A 15,517-nucleotide genomic window follows, 5' to 3' on the forward strand; every position below is an offset into this window, starting at 1 on the left:
GACAGTAATGGATGAACTACAAGATCATTATCACTTCAATGACGTTAAAAGTGGTGTTAATACCTCATGGAATTCTCGGAGCTCGTAAGCATTGAATGCAAATAATTCAGCCGGAGAGTTGACGCGCCTAATCCAATTTACAGAGAAGAGAGAATCTCCGTAATTTGCTTAGCGCATGCCCGCGTTTTTTATTGGACTTTCATTGAATTGTTTTCTATTTTCTGTCCCACTTTTGTTATACTCAATGAGAGATTAACAACGATTTTTACTAAGATATCCGGGTTTTAATCCCGGGTCGAGGATTTTTTAATTAATGTGTATGTAGATATTAATTATTTGCTTTGACGGTGAAGGAAAAATCGTAAGGAAATTTGGTTCTACCTAAATCTCTTAAAGTGCCTAAATTTTAGTAATCCACATTTGGCTAGCGTGCAAAACTATAGTCTAAACTTTTCCCATTCAGAGAGACCCGTATCTACTTAACAGTTTTGCAATAAATATAATCAGGGTTTATGATAATCATAAAACCTGATACTGTGAAGTTATACTTAGATTAACTTAACTCCATAATTTTGTACATGTATCTTCTCTACACAGCTTTTAGAAATCTTAGACTGCACTTAGATTATCCTTAAAAAGGATTTAATCTGACTGCGCTCGGTTATGCAGAAGTTGTCATCTTAATTTATATTCGAATGCGGTTAGTAATTTGGCAAAGGCACCCGCCGGGCTTGGTGATCATGCCCGGGGAGCGGCCGTGCTCCGACAGTCTCAGTTCGGAACTTGTATCTTTGCAGGATATTTAGAAAACTTCGATAGCGTGATTCAGAATACTCTTGTCGAGTAGCGGGAGGTCGTTATACTAATATTTTTCGATCGCATGTATGATACATTTTTGGATATCATATAGCCCAAACCGCTTGATGGATTTTCATATGTGACATGTCGTTGGGTTCGTCTACATTGCCGACATAGGCAATTTTAAGCTTTATTTGTAGAGTCTTATATTAATTAGAATGTTCCTATAATAACTTATACACAAGACATAAACACACACAACTCAATATAAAGTTGTTTAGATTTATTTCAAATCAAATCAAACACTTTAGTTACACGAATATAGGTGTTAACACAATAATAATAAGTGATTGTCTTCTATATTCTCCCTTGGGTTGAAATTCATTTTACACAGATTATCGATCAGCTTTGAACTTTGTTATTTTAATAAGAAAAGTAGTCTTACCTGTATGAAAGGTTCGGGCTTTCGATCTTTTGATGTGGTTAAGCCTTACATTATGAAAATACACGTGCCGAGATTTCATCTTCATTTATTTATTTTTTGGCCAGATTTTATTGGGATCATTCTAATGATTATGTTTGACGGCCCACGTAGTTGACACACCGGTCTGACATGCATAGGGTTTTGGGTTTGACTCCCGGATAGGTAGATAAATATCTAGTTTCTGTTCTGTATATATATTTGTGTACTCTTCTTTCTGAGTATCAATGGCAGCCTCGTCACAAAGAATTGTAATACGGAGTATGGCTGTAGACAATGTCATTTCAATCTCAAAATGAGTGGGATACAGTTCTAGCGAAACATTAACTAATTCGTTTAAGTTCATGCTTTGTGGCATATTGTATCATATTGTCGAATATTAAATATCTATAAAGCAAAAACCAGATGTCCAATGTGTTTTACTCGTTATATTCAGATACCGGTTATTATCACGTCGAATGCAATAGGAGATGAGCTAATTCCGCGCCGTCAAAGTATTCAGCTTCCAAATGAGATAAACGCTAAACTGGGTCAAGGGTATCGGGAAGCATCAGAGCTATGAAAATTTTGAACACGTGTTAATCTTTACACGTGTACCTACTTTATTATCAGTGTCGTCTACGTCCATTACTGTCCCACTGCTGGACACAGGTGTCCTCTCAGTAAGTCCTGACCAAAGTCAACCGCGCTAACCTTAGAGAACTTTTAAAATAACTTTTAGGCATATGAATAGGACCCTTACAATGATTTTCCTTCGCCGTTTATCCAAGTGATATTTTTTTGATACAAAAGTACATAGCTTTGAAAAATCAAAGGCTCTACCTGGGACCCGAACCTCGAACTAATTTAATCATTCATTCTTTCATACGTACGAGTATGACGGAATAACTAGGAACATTTACCAAAGCTACTCACGTAATTATAATGTAGGTTAAGTAGTTACCTAGTTATTTTGTCGGAATAAGATGCTTTCGTTTTAATTACTAATTTAATTTATATTCGCTCGGAGAGTAATGTAGAGTACTATTTGCTTAGTATTTGGCACGTCCTGTAGCTCAAACGGCTTGTCAGATTTTAACATAGGAGGTGTCGTTAAATTCATCTAAATTATAGGAATGTATTTTAACCAATCTGATATTTTGTTTTTATTATATTCTCCAAAAACCTATATTCATTGGAAGGTCGTAGAACTGGTGGCTCCACCGTAACACCTGTCTCTGTCTAATAACAGCAGTGTTAAATGCTGCTGTTTTCTGGTTTGAAGTGAGTGCCACAGGCGGCAGTAGCCATTAACCATCAGGTGGACTGTATGCTCGTCTGCTATTACCTATAATATGAAAATATATATATATTTCGTATATTGATGTATCATGCTTTGTAACATAAGCCCACATTTAACACAACATAACATTTTAACAGCCACTCATTTATCTAAAGGTCTTTTCTTTGTAAGTAAAGTACCAAAATGTTTTGTCACGTGCGGCTCAGTCGAATCACACGGGTCGGCAGCGCCACTCAATGTAAGCTTCGACTGGTCGCAGGGACCATTAACCCTACCTGCACCGTAATAGTTTGCGGGTCCCTGAGACCGAGTGCCTGAAATAATTGGGACCTCCACAACGGGAATCTTTGACCCGATTACTCTCGTAATGATGTTGAAATTGCTTTGTGGATCATGAACATTTTTGCAGAAATGTTTAAGGGCTGCGATGAAACGTTTATAATCTTCACGGGATTTTATTGTAACATAAAATGTGGGATATAGCTCTGCAGGTTATTTATGTTGTTAGGATCTTTTTTGTAGGGTTTAAGATAATAATTGTAGTGTTTATTGACAACACTTTATTTACTTACTTACGTAAAATATCTTAATTATTTTATGTATTATTCAATAGTAATGTTACGTAATTAATGCTACGACACTTTAAATTAATCCTAATTAGAATATACGCAAAGTAACAAAATTAATACATATTAACTCTGTAAAAAAATTACGTGTCTATTAGGGTTCAATGGATAGAGCCCTGACGCTTAGTATTACGGATACTTACAAGGATAGATACTATTAGGATTACCATTATTAGGAGGACTACTATTAGGAGTTTTACAATTTGTATACATGACCCTAAAACAATACACTATGTCATACAGACATGATCTTATATGTAAGCCTTACAAAATGTCATATGTCTTGTCACCTGTAGCTCAGTTAACGGCCCGCTGAACCCTCTGAATACGGACCTCACCTCTGTCGCCAGACCTCATAACCCTCTTAAAAGCCCCTTTAATATGCGGCGGGTCTAAACGACCGTATGCTCGAAATAATTGAGTCCGCCGTAATTATTTTGATAACGACGTTGATTAAATTTATTCCGTACCTTAGTTTATCGGAAATTCACTCATACACAAACCTATTTTGGTGTATGTAAACAAACCATTAGTCCCTTTTATGAGTTCATTAACCCTATATTGTCCGACTGGGTATTGGGTCTTCGATGGAATGAGAAGGATATAGGAACGTAAGATGCTGGCCAAGTGTGTATTAGTAGACTCAACACGTTGTTGAATTTTTTTTTCAAAGTACTCTCAGTCATTTTGTTTTATTCGCAATGTTTTCTTTTACTCTTTATATGTGGTGATAAATAATTAGTTATTTTAAGTGAAGTTGTATACCATAGAAAAATCGGAGGTGGCTGGAACTGAACCTCAGACTTTTATATATGAGATCAATATTCATACTAATATATTGCTTCCATTTAAATCGCCCAAATTTATAACATTACAATAATATGTTTTAGATACCAAACGTTCCTTTTATTAATTATTTATTTTGACAAGTACGAAATACTAAGAGTACAAAGTTGCTAAAAGATAGTATTTATAAAAAAACAAATCGTACTTCTTCATTTGTAAAGATAGCATTCAAAGAGCAAACGCTTGCGAAAAAAGAAATAAATGGATTTAATTTTACACAAAGATACTGAATGATATTTATGACATCATTAATTTTTAGTTTCTTTCTTTTAGTCTTTCAAAGGTACCATTAAAGTACTGTTTACGTTATAACTTTCTCCCACTACTGAGCGGCATAAACGCTTGTAAGTTGTATGATATAGTCTTGCAAGCTTTTATGCTTTTTTATAATATAGGAGTAGCAGACGAGCATGCAGTCCACCTGATGGTAAGTGTTTACTGCTGCCCATGGCCACATCTGTAATCAACCCCAGATAGGATTAGATATTCCTACCTGAAGTCGGTCACAGATGCGCCGCTACCCCTGAGGACTAAGCTGGAACGCCTCGTAAAAGTATTTCTCCCTTACCACACCCTTCAAACCAGAACACAGCAGCCCTCAACACTGCTGTTATAAGGCAGAAATAGGTGTGGCGGTGGTGCCACCGGAGTCGAACCACAAAGGGTTCTACCACCTTCGACGCTTTATGACGAGTGAAAAATAAAGTGAAAAGTAACATAATTCTGCTAACAAATGCACCAGAGTATTTCTCTACGGATTAAATATTAATCTGTATTCTACATAGTTATCCTTTCTTTTTCACTTTTCTGTAAAATTGCTTTTAAATTAGTTAAAGCTTTTCTCAGATGGGCTCGAGTTAACAGGCAACGAGTAGAAACGATGTTATTACGTACACATAATAATATAACGCTTTCTACACTCACAGCCCCACACTAGGATTCCCTGTGTCGTGGGTGCCATGGACACACACAAAGACAGATACACAACCACCCAGACCCAGAAACAGAAACATAAATTCATAATTTAGATTTCTGTCTGGCCGGGGATCGAACCCGGGACCCTCTGTGCGTCAGACCGGTATGGTGACCGCTCTGCCACGCGGGTCGTCAAACACAAAACTAAATGGTTATTAAGAAATATAAAAATATTGACCGTTAAAATAAAGTTACTCCTATAATTTGGCGAAAACAACTATATCTCGTATGTTAAAATTCGTTTAAGGAATCAGATTATCTGTTAGAAATAACCTTAAGTCATCATTAAATTAAAATTAGCTTAAGATTAAGATTAACTTAGATTACGATTAAATTAAGATTTATATATTTATACGTAATCGCTACTACGTCGTCGTCACCTAATAATGTAACCATAGCCTTAAAAATAGGCACTTCTTTACGAATTCAACAAAATTTCGTCTCGTGTTACTCTTTCTCTAAATAAATAGTAAGAAGATATTCCTAATGAAATTTGGTTAAGACCAACTTTTGAACAAATGAGCAAAATTATTAATTCTCCGAAGTCTTGATTTAATTCATTATTCGTAATTCTTTGTTTTTATAATCTTACGATGTTTCTAACGCTTCACCGAGTTGTTCTAAACTTTGTCTCAAAGTTGGAAATTCATTTGTTTTAGTAACAATTCAATTTTTCTTTTGTCTCTTTTGCTAGACATTCAGAATTAATTACCCGACGAAAGTAATTTGAACCTCACGAATTATTTTTAGAGTCCCCGTTTGTTAACAGTACCTATACTTTATAACATCTCCATAATACGAGTAATATGTGTTTATTCCTTGTAGAAAGTATTAGGATTTCAAATACTTAAGCTGTAGCGGTCGCGTGATTTCAGCGCTGCGTTGCTTTTGCATTTCGTGAGTCGTAGCGTTGTATTCATCATCAACCCATTACTGTCCTACTGCTGGGCACTGGTCTCCTCTCAGAATGAGAAGGATTAGGCCATAGTCCACCGCGCTGGCCAAGTGCGAATTGGTAGACTTCACATACCTTTGAAAACATTTTTTTAAGATTTCTCAGGTATGCAGGTTTCCTCACGATGTTTTCCTTCACCGTTTAGGCAAGTGATAATTAATTTCTAATACGCACATAACTTAGAAAGATCTGAGGTACGTGCCTGGGATTTATGCCTCGGACCTCTCGATCAAGAGGCCGAGATTCTTTACCACTAGGCTATTACTGCCTTATCTGCGTTGTATACATTTATTCAATTTCACACTGGATTCTGATAAAGAAACAATGTTTTTGACCACAGCTGGGTTACACCACTGCAGCCGCGCGTAGTGGAAGTCTGTTGAAATGTTTTAAGCTGTTAGAGCCCTTTGTGGTTCGACTCCGGCGGTACCACCGCCACACCTATTTCTACCTAATAACAGCAGTGTTAGGCGCTACTGTGTTCCGGTTTGAAGGGTGTGGTAAGTGAGACAGACTTTTCCGAGGCGTTCCAGCTTAGTCCTCAGGGGTAGCGGCGCATCTGTGGCCGACCTCAAGTAGGAATATCTTATCCTATCTGGGGTTGATTACAGATGTCCATGGGCGGCAGTAGTCACTTACCATCAGGTGGGCTGCATGCTTGTCTGCTACTCCTATATTATAAAAAAAACAAAAAAAAAACACACCTCGGTTACACCACAATAGCCGCGCGTAGTAGAAGTTTGTTGAAATGTTATAAGTTAGCTTGCAAAAGTCACAAGACGAAATTTCATTATTTGGAAGGGGGTTAATGTAAAGTTCTTGGAGACGAAACTTTTATCTATCGGACGCCTCCTCGTCCTTGAAAAGAGGTGCAAATCGTTTTCATGCTCGATCAGGCAAACTATTCGTCGCACAGAAAGATAGAACAATTACCAAGAAGTCTCAAACTGATTTATCTATAAATTTTCTTATGAAATCAAAATTAGCAAAGTTTCAAAAATAGATCAAAATTTGAAAACAAATTTTCTTATATAACATAATTTCTAGTCATTTAACAAAAAAATGAGATTTTTTTTTTATAATATAAGAGTAGCAGACGAGCATGCAGTCCACCTGATGGTAAGTGGCTACTGCCGCCCATGGACATCTGTAATCAACCCCAGATAGGATTAGATATTCCTACCTGAGGTCGGCCCAGATGCGCCGCTACCCCTGAGGACTAAGCTGGAACGCCTCTGAAAAGTCTGTCTCCCATACCACACCCTTCAAACCGGAACACAGCAGCGCCTAACACTGCTGTTATTAGGTAGAAATAGGCGTGGCGGTGGTGCCGCCGGAGTCGAACCACAAAGGGTTCTACCACCTTCAAAAGTAAAAGTAAGTGATAACACGAACCTTGGTAACCAACCACATCTATGTATACTCGATTGTTTTTTTTTACTGTTCTATACAGAAGTTCTACCTGATGCCGATCAAAAGACGATATCAGTCCTGAGAACTTAGATGGTTGCCTCATAAAATTATATTAGAAGAATAAGGTCTTTAAGTGGATTTTTATTGACAGCTCTATAGAATTTCGGTTTACTTCGTTACGTCGCGGGAAAACTTGACAAATATCGTTACTATTAGATTATTGTATCATCTATTTATATTTTTACTCGGATTGCTCTCGTATGCTTATAACTTAAATATATTTCAAGGGTATGCGGCACAGACGTCTGATTTTTGAAAGTTATGTGCGTGTTAGTAATTAATTACTATTTGATTAAACTGTGAGGAAAACTCTTGAGGAAATCTATTCACCTAATCTTTAAAAAAGTTCTGAAGTGTGTATGAAGTCTACCGATCGGCACTTGGCCTAAGCTCTGAGAGGTAATCCATGTCCAGCAGAGGGACAGTAATGGGTTGTCTTGCTATGTTTTACAAATATCATTTAAATTCTCAAATAATGTTCATACATTCCCTAAAATCAATGATTTAAATTTTATTTAGTGCGTACATAATAAAAAGGTACAACCGATGATTTAGGAAATTGTTAAGGGCTTTTAATACACATGTCAGATTGCCGAGCCTCGCGTCTGACCGATATGGAAATGCCAGATGGCGTTCCTTCATAGTGCACCAACAGCTTTCGGTTCCAACAAAGAAACACACAAGAAAATAATTAATTCGGAGCCGATGGATTTACAAGTCGACACGCCATCAACGTCAATTGTCAACTCACTCTCAAAAAACGAAACAACAATCATAGTTCTTATAATAAAAAGGCGTCACTTGCAACCCCATCCGGAGTTACCTGCTCCAAAAATATAGTCTACTAAAATAATTGTTAATGAAGTAATTTAAATGGAAATCATAAAATAAGATTAAATAGCTTCAACTCAAAAATAACTAAAATCAATTGAAAATAATAGCTTACGCGCCGGTATACATATATATATATACATATATAGGTACATTTAAAAAACCAACCGGAACTAATCAACGTGGAACGAGCAGACACCTTTTGAAATAACCAGAAAGGGATCCCACAGAAACTTGGTGAAGGTAATTAATCAAAAAAGTCTGGAACTTTGAGTTATTATTTCAGCCTTTTGTAACTGACCCGGCACCAAATTGTCTAATTTATATTTCATCAATTACTTTTGGAATATTTTAAAGGATAATTGGTTAGTTATGAAAGAATCCAACGATCTCAACTTTTTTCATCTTTTACAGAAGTATGGATCGGTTTTTGAATTGGTACTTAAGAAATAATAAAATTTCTAAAATGAGTGATCGTATATATTTGAAGCAAGACCTAAAATTACCAAAAAAATGTTGCGATTCATTTGTTTTAAAGATTATCATCTACACACAAACAAATTGTAAAAGGGTTGTTGGTCTGAGTCCACCACGCTGGCCCAGTATGTCCCAGACTTTACACATGCTCAAGCGATGTTTGCGTATATAAACAATATATTTATATGTGTGGTGCAGATAATCTTTATGTAGTTATTATTGTCATAAGTAGTATTTATAAAAGAGTTGATATCGTACTTCTGTAATTGCTATCTCCTTTCATACATAAATAAGTACACGCTTAGTTCCTATTTGGAGGAAAATGAAAGTTAAATGCACTTCCTTCGTAAATGTCTCTCGAACAACTTTCGTAGATAATTGGTTACCTTTGACAAAGTTTACCGACTTCCTAACTTATTCATTAGTAAATAGGAGAGGCACAAACTATAGACAGGACGAATTAAGCAATACGGAACTTGACTGTAATGTTCCTGAGTTCCTCAAATTAGGTACTTTATTTACTGGCTAGCTGACCCGGTAAACTTTGTACCGCCTCAAAATCTATTTATCAACTACATTTCATATAAAATATAGCCCATGTTACTCGTGGATATGTAGCTTTCGAATGGTGAAAGATTTTTTAAAATCGGTCCAGTAGTTTTTGAGCCTATTCATTACAACCAAACAAACAAACAAAGTTTTCCTCTTTATAATATTAGTGTAGATATTGTTGATTGAACTAACACAAAATTATCTTGTAAATTAAATTAATTAAGTGTATAACTTTATAAATAGAAAAATGAATATATTACTATTGTGTGTGTAGATTATGGGTTTTCAAATAAAACTCCAACTTGAATCTTCAGTTCTTTTCTTCTTGTTTTTATTCCGAGGCGTACACACTTTTCCATACAAAAAGGCGAGCTTAAGTACTTATTTTGGGTACCGCAACAGGCGCAGGCTCAGTCAGCAACCGCGTCCTATTGCCGTCCCTTTCTAACATAGCCTGTCTTACTCTTACAATTCTATGCTTACACTCTATTGCTATCCTACTCTTACATATCTATTCTTATTACGTAGGACTTATATCTATTGCAATAAAATGTCTTATTTACATAGTCTTAATTACATACACAAGTTACATTAATCAACATTTACATTTAAATTCTTAGGCCGTTGTCGTCCGTAATATTCTCCCCCCGGCGTAGATTCTTCGAAGCCTCCTCCATCTGAAGGACGGCAAGCTTCGTCGCTGGCCTCTGGAACGCACCTCCCTTTGTGCGGACGTCTGCAGACCGGACGATGCCATCAGGTCCCGGGTGAACTCGCTCGACGACTCCTCTCGGCCAGGTATTGCGGGGTAAGGCGTAGTCGACCACAATTACGAGATCGCCTTCCCGCAGTTGTGACGCCTGTGCGTTGGACGGCCCCCGCGGAATGAGCGTAGGCAGGTACTCTCGCAGCCATCGCTGCCAGAACTGGTCCGCCAGTGCCTGCGCCCTTCTCCACGTGCTGCGGTCCGCCTCGGTGCATGGCCCCGTCCGCGGTAGCCCCGTCGATGAGCCGATGAGGAAGTGATTCGGCGTTAGTGCTTCCTCGTCCTCGGGGTCCATGGAGACGTGCGTGAGCGGTCGCGCGTTCACGCTGTACTCGGCCTCGGTGATTAACGTCTGCAGTACCTCTTCTTTTGGCGACTTTTCTTTGAGCGTGGTGCTTAGTGCGGTTTTTACTGAACGCACTAAGCGCTCCCAGGCTCCTCCCATGTGTGGCGCCCCCGGCGGTATGAAACGCCAGTCGGTGTTGTACTGCAGACCGTAGTCCCGTAGTGCTGCGATCCATGCTCCGTATGTATTTCTCAGTTCGACGTCGGCCCCTCTAAAGTTAGTGGCGTTGTCGGAGTATATGACGCGCGGCCAACCCCTTCTGGCGGCCATCCTTCGCAGCGCCATAACAGCTGAGTCCGTAGAGAGCGACTGGACGATCTCTAAATGAATGGCCCTTGTGGTGAGACAGGTAAATAGTGCACACCACCTCTTTTCGTGTCTTCGTCCGATAGTCACCGTTAGGGGCCCGAAATAGTCCACGCCACAATAGGTGAAGGCGCGGTGCCCCGAGTCCAACCTCACTTTAGGTAGGTCTCCTTTCGGTGGTGTCGTCGGAGTCGCCTTGTACACGCGACAGTATTGACACGCTCGTGCTACTTTCTTGACTGTAGGCCTCAAGCGCAGTATGATGAATCGTTGACGGAGCTCGTTGACGACTCGTTCGTTATTCGCGTGTCCCGCCCGGCGATGATAATGCTCGACAAGCAGGTGAGTAAAGGGATGCTGCCCGTCGAGTATTACCGGCTCATTAGAGTGCGTTGTAGAATAGAGCGCACCTATACGGCCTCTTGCGGTTATTAGCCCGTCGTTCAATACTGCGTCGAGCCTTTTAAATTTGCTGTGTCGTTGTAGCGGCTGGTTGTGACTTAACCGCGCTAAGTCTTCGCTGAAGGAGTCCCGCTGCGCGCGTTGAAACCACCGTCGTTCGGCCGCTTCTAAGTGTGACACTTCTAAGTGTAGAGTCTTGTCTCTAGATCGAAGCTTCTCGACGAATAGCTGAGTAAGTGCCGTCGCCCTTATAAGCTTCAGGTAACTGGAGAACCTTCTAATGTCGGGTAATGAGTCGTTGCGGTCCGAGTCCTCTTCTGAGACGGTGTAACACGTCTCCCCGGTCTCTTCACCTTCCCCGTTCTCCGTAGGCCAGTGCTCTTCTGTGGCTCGTAGGAATTGCGGTCCCGTGAACCACCGGTCCCGGCTGTCGATCCCGTCGGTTTGAAGCCTGGTCGCATCGTCGGCTACGTTGAGTGTTGTAGGCACCCATCGCCAATCCTCTGTATGTGTGAGCTCGGCGATCTCAGCTAGGCGATGTGAGACGAACGGCGTGTATTTTTTCGTCTCGTTTCTTATCCACTGAAGGACGGTGCGGGAGTCACTCCAGTATATGACTCGTTTGGGTTTCCAACAGCTGTGCTCCCTGACTATAGTGTTAGCCATTCGTGCCCCGATTAACGCAGCTTGGAGCTCCAGTCTCGGAATGGTTAGTAACTTCAGTGGAGCCACCTTCGCCTTGGCCATTACTTGTATTGTTTCTATGTGATCGCCGTGTGCGATCCTCCAGTAGGCCACCGTAGCGTAGGCTTGCTCGCTTGCGTCGACAAACACGTGTAACTCGATGTGAGTTTCCGGCGTTACGTTGTAGCTATAGCACCGCGGTATTGCTAGTGCTGAGACATCTGGGAGTCGCCTTATCCACTCGTCGAATAGGTTAGCGTCTTCAGATGGCAATTCCTGGTCCCAATCAACCTTCTTGAGCCACAAGCGTTGTAATATCATCTTGCCGACGATCGTATATTGACTGATAAGCCCCAGTGGGTCGTACACCGACATAACCGCGCTTAGGGTTTCGCGTTTAGTCGGTGCTCTCAACCGCAGTCTGACCTCATCGGGAACCCTCTTGATGTCAGTGTTGAAGGTGAGGGTGTCGGAGCTCGGGTCCCAGCGCAGCCCCAATGTCTTTTCCTTCTGGTGTGCTGCTAACTTTACATTCGCGCTTTCAGACTTCTTATCTTCGGGTATGCTAGCTAAAACTCTCTTGCTATTTGAGTTCCATCTTCTTAAGTTGAAGTCCGCTTGTTGATGGATGTAGGTAACTTCGTTCACCATTTTAATAGCCTCCTCTTCAGATGGGAAACTGTCTAGGTAATCGTCCATGTAGTGTCGCTCCTTGACCGCCGTGGCCGCCTCTGGGTATTTACTTTCATAGTCGACGGCGTTGCGGTTTCTTACGCTGTGAGCGAGGTATGGCGAACTGCTGGCTCCGAATATCATGGAGACCATTTTAAATCTTCTCGGAGGGTCCGTAGGCTTGTCCCTCCATAAAAACATCTGTGCCGGTTGGTCCTCGGGTCTGATTTTAACCCTAAGGAACATTTCTTCGATGTCCGCTGTGACGGCGATTCTCTTTTCTCTGAACCCGAACAATATTCTTGTGAGTGAAGCTAGTAGGTCGGGTCCTTCTAGTAGGAAGTCATTGAGACAGACTCCCTTCACCTTAGCCGCCGCGTCGAAGACCATTCTAACTTTTCCCGGCTTGTTGTGATTGGTGACGGCGAAGTGCGGCAGGAACCATTTTACGTTGCTATCCCTTTCGCTGCCGTCGCATTGCACCGCGTAACCCTTTTGTATAAGGTTAGCGATCTGAGCCGCGTATTCCTTTTTAAACGCCGGCTCCTTAGTCATCCTCTTCTCGAGCGTGTGTAGTCTCTTAAGGGCAGACTCGTAGCTATCTGGGAACGTGGGGTTATCTATCTTCCAGGGCAGACCCACTTCGAAGTGGCCGTCCTTTCTTGTGGCGGTCGCTTCGAAAATGTCGTTGGCTCTCTTCTCATGCTTATTAATTTTTTCTTTAGTCGATACGCCAAGCGAGTCCACGTCGAAATGTGACTCGACGAGCTTCTGTAGTTGGACGTCGCTCGCGCAGATGTGAAGTACGGCCGCCTGGTCTTGATAAATCGATTTCCTGGGTACCGACCCGTGCAGTACCCATCCCAACTTCGTTCTCGACGCGGCGGGTTCATTTCTCTTGCCGGCGCGCAGCTGTCGCGATATTATTAGATGCCAGTTGTCGGCACCTATCAATATGCGAGGTCGAGCTTCTCCCTTACTGATGCTATCTTGTACAACTCGCAGGTGCTTGTACCGTTCTAAGTTGTGCGGTACGCGTTGGTGATGTAGCTGTAGTCCTTTTACTGTGCGGGCTGTCACTAAGTAGGCTTCTTGTTCGTGTACCCCTTTGACACGAACCTTGACCGCTTCGCTGTCGATCCTTCTCTGATCGTTAATACCCCTTATGTTCAGAGGTCGATTCGGTCCGCCGTTAGTGAGTTGCTTCGCTAATTCTTCGTCTATTAGCGTCACAGTAGACCCTTCGTCTAGGAGGGCGTACGTATTTACCTCCCCCCGTGGACCGCTGAGTTTCACCTCGCAGGTTTTGAGCAGTACTGATGTAATAGGCGACCTCCTTGTCGTGACGCTCATTACTAGCGCGGCTGCTTCGTCTTCCCTGCCGTCGTCCGGAGTGCTCACTGTAGTCGTAGACTCCGTTACTTTTTCTTTATGTAGTAGCGCGTGATGTTGGTAGGTACATCCGTGGACTCCGCAGGCCTTGGCTTTGCATGTGAACCTGCTGTGCTTCCTTTTCATGCATTTGAAGCACATCTTGTTGTCCTTTGCCCACTTCCATCGCTCGTTGACGTCGAGTGCTTTGAGTTTATCGCACTCAGTAGTGTAGTGTCCCCCAGTTGGACACATGAAGCATTTTCTTTCTTCCGGTTGACTTTCCCCCGCAGTGTATACGCCCTTGGTAGCAACCCGCTTTGGTGCTACTTCTCTTCTGACGGGTACCGGAACGCTTCGCTTCGTTGTGTGGGTGTACCTTATCATAAGGTCCGCTTCGGCCATTAAAAACTCGGAGAGTACTATCATTTCATTATCTTCCATGATGCGTGCTTCGTTATTGGCTGCGTACTCCGCCCATTTGCTTATGAGATGAGGACTCAGTTTGTCCATTACGTCTCGAACGAGTAGCGGGTTTCGTAGGTAGCCTCTTCTATCTATACTTTTTATCGTATAGACAATATTTTGAATCTTCACCGCGAACTCATACAGATCGGTGCTCGCGCTCCCTAATTTCGGGATCTTTTTGAGCTCTTCCATGGCCCGATCTATTATGAATTCCGGTCTTCCATATTTCATCTCTAATGTGCGCATGATGATATCTGGGTTAGATGCGGTGAATAGCTGTGACAGCACGGTTTCTCTCGCTTCCCCTCGCAGGCTGTTTCGCAGTCGAAGGAGATTTTCCGTTGGAGAGAACTTAAAGAGTCTTGTAGAATCTTCCATGGCGGCCTTATACGGTAGCCACTCGGCGACGGCTCCCGTGAATATAGGTAGTTCCGCTGTTTGGCGAGGCAACGGTCTTGAGGCGACTAGTTTTTCTAAGGTGTCGGCTAGCCGTTGAATGCCTTGGAATTTCGCGTTCTCCCCCCGTTGCTTACTAACGGGAGGGCGAACCTCTTCCGGTTCTTCCCTGTATTTCGTCGCCGTTGGTTGTTCCATGCTTCTATCCACCCAGTCTTGTACCCTTTCGTTGCATGAGCTCGCCGCATATTCAGATTCGGCTTCGATTGCAGTCATTTCGGCGGCTAATCTCGATTTGATTAGCTTTTCTTTCATAAGTAGCCGCTTCTCTTCTATAGCCGCGAGTTCTTTCTCCGCTTCGTATTGTGCCATCTTCATACGTGCGTCGATGCTTCGCTTTGAAGTGTTACTGCGAGCGGTGTGTGCCGGCGACGTAGGTCTCCGCACCGGCGATGTAGGTCTCCGCACCGGCGATGAAGTTTCACGCCTTGGTGGCGTGCTAGCTGGTCGTGCAGGTGGCCCCATGACGGACGTCCGCGTTGACGTCGCTGGTGCTGTCTCTCTCGCCCCTTCTGGCGGAGAGTGCTCCATCCTTTTTTCTTGGGAATTTCCTGCGACCGTCGACGGCGACTGCGGAGAATCTTCATAAATTCGGTGTAGCGATGGCCCTGGCGCACCCTTAGCGCCCGGGGCTGCTTCTGACTCGCTGTACCCCGATTCGGAGCGAACACGACCCCTTGTGTTCATTGCGATCGGCGTATTCATCTTGAGTCTTCTTTAAATCCGGCTTCTCGAAGGACCAATGTAGAT

The 15,517-nt window shown here is 42.2% G+C and overlaps 1 protein-coding gene across 7 annotated transcripts in view; it reads left to right on the plus strand.

The window, feature by feature from the left end:
- Positions 1-15,517, plus strand: part of kcc (solute carrier family 12 member kcc) — a 479,479-nt gene that overhangs the window by 104,564 nt on the left and 359,398 nt on the right. The gene's annotated exons all lie outside the window — the stretch shown is intronic.

Source organism: Epargyreus clarus, unplaced genomic scaffold (genome assembly GCF_041222505.1).
Source record: "Epargyreus clarus isolate Ecla_fem2 unplaced genomic scaffold, WU_Ecla_fem_2.2 ptg000003l, whole genome shotgun sequence".
Taxonomy (NCBI): domain Eukaryota; kingdom Metazoa; phylum Arthropoda; class Insecta; order Lepidoptera; family Hesperiidae; genus Epargyreus; species Epargyreus clarus.